Genomic DNA, 5,078 nt, shown 5'->3' with positions numbered 1-5,078 from the left:
TGCGGTGGCTTCTCTTGTTGCAGAGCATGGGCTCTAGGCACGTGGGCTTCAGTAGTTGTGGCACGTGGGCTCAGTCGTTTTGGCTCGCGGGCTCTAGAGCGCAGGCTCAGTGGTTGTGGCTCATGGGTTTAGTTGCTCTGCAGCATGTGGGATCTTCTGGACCAAGGCTTGAAACCATGTCCCCTGCACTGGCAGGCGGATTCTTAACCACTGCGCCACCAGGGAAGTCCCAGCAAGTCATAAACTTTTTGCTGGTAGAGGGTCTTTCCTCCATGTTGGTGGCTGCTGACAGATCAGGCTGGGGTGGCTGTGGCAGTTTCTTAAAATAAGACAACAATGAATTTTGTTGCATTGGTTGACTTTTTCTTCCACTTGAACACTGAGAAGCCACTGTAGAGTTATTAATCGGCCTAAATTCAATATTGATGTGTCTCAGGGAATAGGGAGGTCTGAGGAGAGGGAGAGAGATGATGGAACAGCCAGTCAGTGGAGCAGTCAGAACACACACAACATTTTATTGATTAAATTCACTGTCTTATAGGAGCGTGGTTCATGGTTCCCCAAAACAATTACAATAGTATCATCCAAGATTACTGATCAAAAATTATCATAAAAAATAATGAAACATTTGAAATATTGTCAGAATCACCAGAATGTGACATAGAGAGAAGAAGTGAGCAAAGGCTGTTGGAAAATGGCACTGATGCAGGGTTGCCACAAACCCTCAATTTGTAAAAAACATATCTGTGAAGCTCAATAAAGCAAGCTATGCTTGTATTTTAAGAATTTTGATGCACATAAATTATGGATACAAATAATATCATCTTTTTCACTGGTTTATGAATGTATCATAGTAATCACTGAAGAGAAGTGTTCAGAATGGCATGTACCAAAGGGTGGGGTAAAACAATGTTTCTAGGCTATTGCTGAAAATTTCATTAAAAATGCCCTCCTCTTGAGAGTAGAGTCACAAGTATATGAAAAATGGCCTTGGAGTCAGTTAGCATTTCTATTGGTGCAAGGAAATCCCAGTCCAAGTATTTTTGTCAGCTACCTCAGATTACTAATTATGCTGTCTTTTAATGTGTGATTTTAAACAAATTACATACAGCACCACAAAGAACATTCTAGATCTGAAACTAAAGTTGTATTCTCATTGGAATGATCTTGATAAGTATAGATTTAAGAAAAGAAGAAATAAAAGAATATTATCATGCCTTGTAGTGTTGATGGAAATTCAGTACCCCTCCGCCCCCCCAAAAAATCTGCCGAGTTTATCAATTCCGAGCCACCTTCATCCTTAAAATGTATGAAGTTTCTCACCTCATACAGCTCGTACTCCCTTTTGCTGAGTTTAAAACTCTTACCAGCACTTTCTCTTGCCAAGCCATTGCAAAGCGGGATCTCAAGTTTGCTGCTCACGTAATTACAAAAAAGTTCATTAAATATAACAAGAAGTACTGTTTTAACCATTCCTTTTGACTCTCTGAAAAAAAAAAATCAAGAGGTGAACATGTTGAAGTGTGGTATTATCAGCAAGTGGTATACTCTGAACATTCAGAAGACACATTTACTTGAATTCATATTCTATGTATTTTTCTGTGTTTGATAAAAAGTCAATTTGGCAAATATTTATTGAAAAAAATGCTATATTTTAAAAATTGTTCTAAGGAATATTCTGATTTCTGAAAGATAGTGTATTAAATAACTTGATTTAATATTAATTTTGATTACTTATTTAAATTGTTGTCAACCAGCAAGCATTTTGCAAGTTCAATTTTTCTCAGACATCATCATGATAAAAACATCAAGCAAGAGCCAACAAAACACTGGGTTAAATTCAGCCAATCTACTAGTATTTCACACAGGTTCCTTGCCTGTATCTTGGTGCTTCTTTTGCTAGCATCTTTCATTAAGGCAGTAAAAGCACCTGTGTTTAGTTTGGTACTACAAAACATTCAATTTTTTGTTCAATCCAAAACAGATTTGACTATTTCCATGGCTCAAGAAGTAATCCAATCACCTTTTATTATGCTAGTTTTTCCTCCCAAGGTGATTCTGCCAGTGACTGAAAAGGGCACTTAAGAAAATTATTGATTGCTGGTTACTTGTATTTGTCAATATCTTGTTTTAAGTAGAGATGTCTTCTCTGTAAGTGCAAAACTACTTCTGGTGATTGTTCTTTAAAATTGTGATTTTTAGTTGTCTATTTATATGGTTTTATTTCTTGTCATTATTTTGAAATGGAAACTAGCCTGCTTGCTAAAATGTTCAAACACTATAAAAGAATAGATGCAAAGGAAGTCTCGATCCCACCACGACTTCTATTCCAGTTATGTCTCTAAAGCAACTACTGTTACCAGCTTCTTGGAGTTTGTTTCAAAGGTAATCTATACATATATGAATATATAGATGTCTCCCTCTGTCTCTCTCTTTCCACACACAGAAGGGATAGACATAGTAGATAGATAGATACATAGCTGCATTACTATATTTATTCCTCCTTCTTTTATTTAAAAGATATCATAGCATGCATACCATACACTTTTTCCCTCTTCACTTTATTTACTTAGCAAGATATCTTAAATGGCTTAATATTAAAAATAAATTTATAAATTAGTATTATTGCAAGAGGGATAGTTTCAAAAAATGTTTGTTTCATTTCAGGTTGCTCCTTTAAGATATCAAGTTTTATGTGCAGTTGAACTTCACAACAATGAGACCAATATTTCAAATATCCATTTCAGTATGTCCTTGACTTTATAAACTTACTGCTGATTTTTCCCACCGCCTACTACTCATTGTGGTTAGATAAGTATTTATTTCCATCTTTTTATTATGCACCTGGCTGGCCTCTGGAAAAATTCATTGGCTGTTGCAACACTCCATGACTTTCTGAATATCCCTTATGACTTTTGTGTGTGTTTCCATTTATTTCAAATCTATCACTAAATTTCCTAATTTCAACCACCTATCCATATTTTTGGTTGAACCTATAATTTTAAATAATGATGCCTAGAATATAAACACTAAATAACACTAAAAAAATAGACTGATGTTCACACTTGAATTATTATCAAGAAATTTATGATGATGAAAGGTGAAAGTAGATGTTGCATTTTTAGAAGTATGATTTGAGCAAAATTGCTACATGAAATCAAACCTCTTTATGGTAGTTTTATTCTGTAACATACATTTTTTTTTAATTGCTTCATAAGGTGATAACTTAGCTTACAAAAAAAAAAAAAGCCAAACAAAACAAAATAACCAACCGGCTACGTGTGTTCCAAGGACTCCCTCGCACACTTGTAAACCCCTCTTTTCTGCTCTGATGACATCACATCTGTCCTGCTCTCTGGCACTATTAGCAACCCCACTCCTCCTGCTCACTCTGACATGACTACAGATCTAATGGCAATGTCTCCACCAAACTTCAGCAAACCAGATTACCCAACACTTAGAATCCAGTCCACATTTTTACTCTCTACATTCACATACAAACAGAAGAAAATTGATATGGAAAAGGAAAATACAACTGGTTTTGTTGTGCATAAAACAAAACCTTTAAAATAATTTATAATGTATTTTCTAAAATCTGCAAATGATGAGGGTCAAGCAGTGATGTTATGAGGAAGATTCCACATCCTGATAAGAGAAAGCAGCTCTCTTCACACTTTGACCTGTAGAATAGTTTTATTTGGACAGGTTGTCTAATAAAACAAAAAATCTCTGCAGGGAGTGGAGATACTTAGCCCTGGCAGAGCATGGAGTGCAGGGGTCAAATCCTAGTTGATGATCAATGAGTGGGTGGGTGAGGAGCAATAAGTCTTTCACAGTCCTAACGTCTTTTTTCCAATAACAATGCTGCATTTTTCTGAGGTGGATGGTCAGACAAGTTAGAAATGTGCAAACCAAGGTCTTGGAAGAGTAGCCAAGTGGCAGAAGGCAGAGCTGTTGGTGAGAATTCTCCAAAAGTGCCTGCAGAGTTAAGGTTTACCATCCCAGTGTATTTATTTCTCCATTGTAGCTCTGTACCTTATCATGTAACTATTTCCATGTTGCATTTATCTATGTCTATTCTACTGATTTTATTGGCTTATGAGTTCCCAACCTACCTGCTCAATTTTGATTGTGAATGGCTTGAGCACAGAACCTGGTTGTTCATCATGTCTATATTCTTAGCCCCTAATACAAAATAGAAACATCTTATTTAAAAGAGTAATCAGACCAGTGTTCAAATCCTACCACTGCTACAATAGTTATATAAAATCCCGCAATTTAATTACTTTTCCAAGCTCAGCTTAGCTACCTGTAGCATAAAGGGAGTAACATCAGCTTCACTGCAGTTGCTGAAATTGTGTGTGTGTGTGTGTGTGTGTGTGTGTGTGTGTATGTGTTTGAGTGTAGTAGATGGATTGCTTGGCATCATGTCAAGCATACTTTCTAAAATGGTAGCTACCATTTTTGTTGGTGTTATTATTTTATAATCTTTGTTAAGTTAAATGGAAAGGAATTGATATGTCAAATAATTTACATTAGATTTTAGTAGATATATAGATATCTCAGCAGTTGCTTAATCTGAAAAATATAATAGTTGAAATAAGAGAGAATGAAACATAAATAATAAATAGATATTGATCGGAGATTACCCTAAATTCAAATTTAAATATGTATAAGTTAAGTTTTCAATTGCTACATCTCTTTTATTTCAGGCTTATAATGATTGTTTCTGTGAGGTATGCATGAGGAATGTATTAAATTATCTATGCTTATTTCCCATAAGGCTTCAAAATGTCTCAGATATTCAAAATTTTTAATGCAAATTAATTTTCTAGTTTAAAGTGGCATTTAATTTTTTTAACACCTTTATTGGAGTATAATTGCTTTACAATGCTGTGTTAGTTTCTGCTTTATAACAAAGTAAATCACAGGCTATACCACAAAGCTACAGTAATCAAGACAGTATGGTACTGGTACAAAAACAGAAATATAGATCAATGGAACAGGATAGAAAGCCCAGAGATAAACCCACACACATATGGTCACCTTATCTTTGATAAAGGAGGCAAGAATATACA

Source organism: Physeter macrocephalus, chromosome 18 (assembly GCF_002837175.3).
Source record: "Physeter macrocephalus isolate SW-GA chromosome 18, ASM283717v5, whole genome shotgun sequence".
NCBI lineage: Eukaryota > Metazoa > Chordata > Mammalia > Artiodactyla > Physeteridae > Physeter > Physeter macrocephalus.
This window is presented reverse-complemented; position numbering follows the sequence as displayed.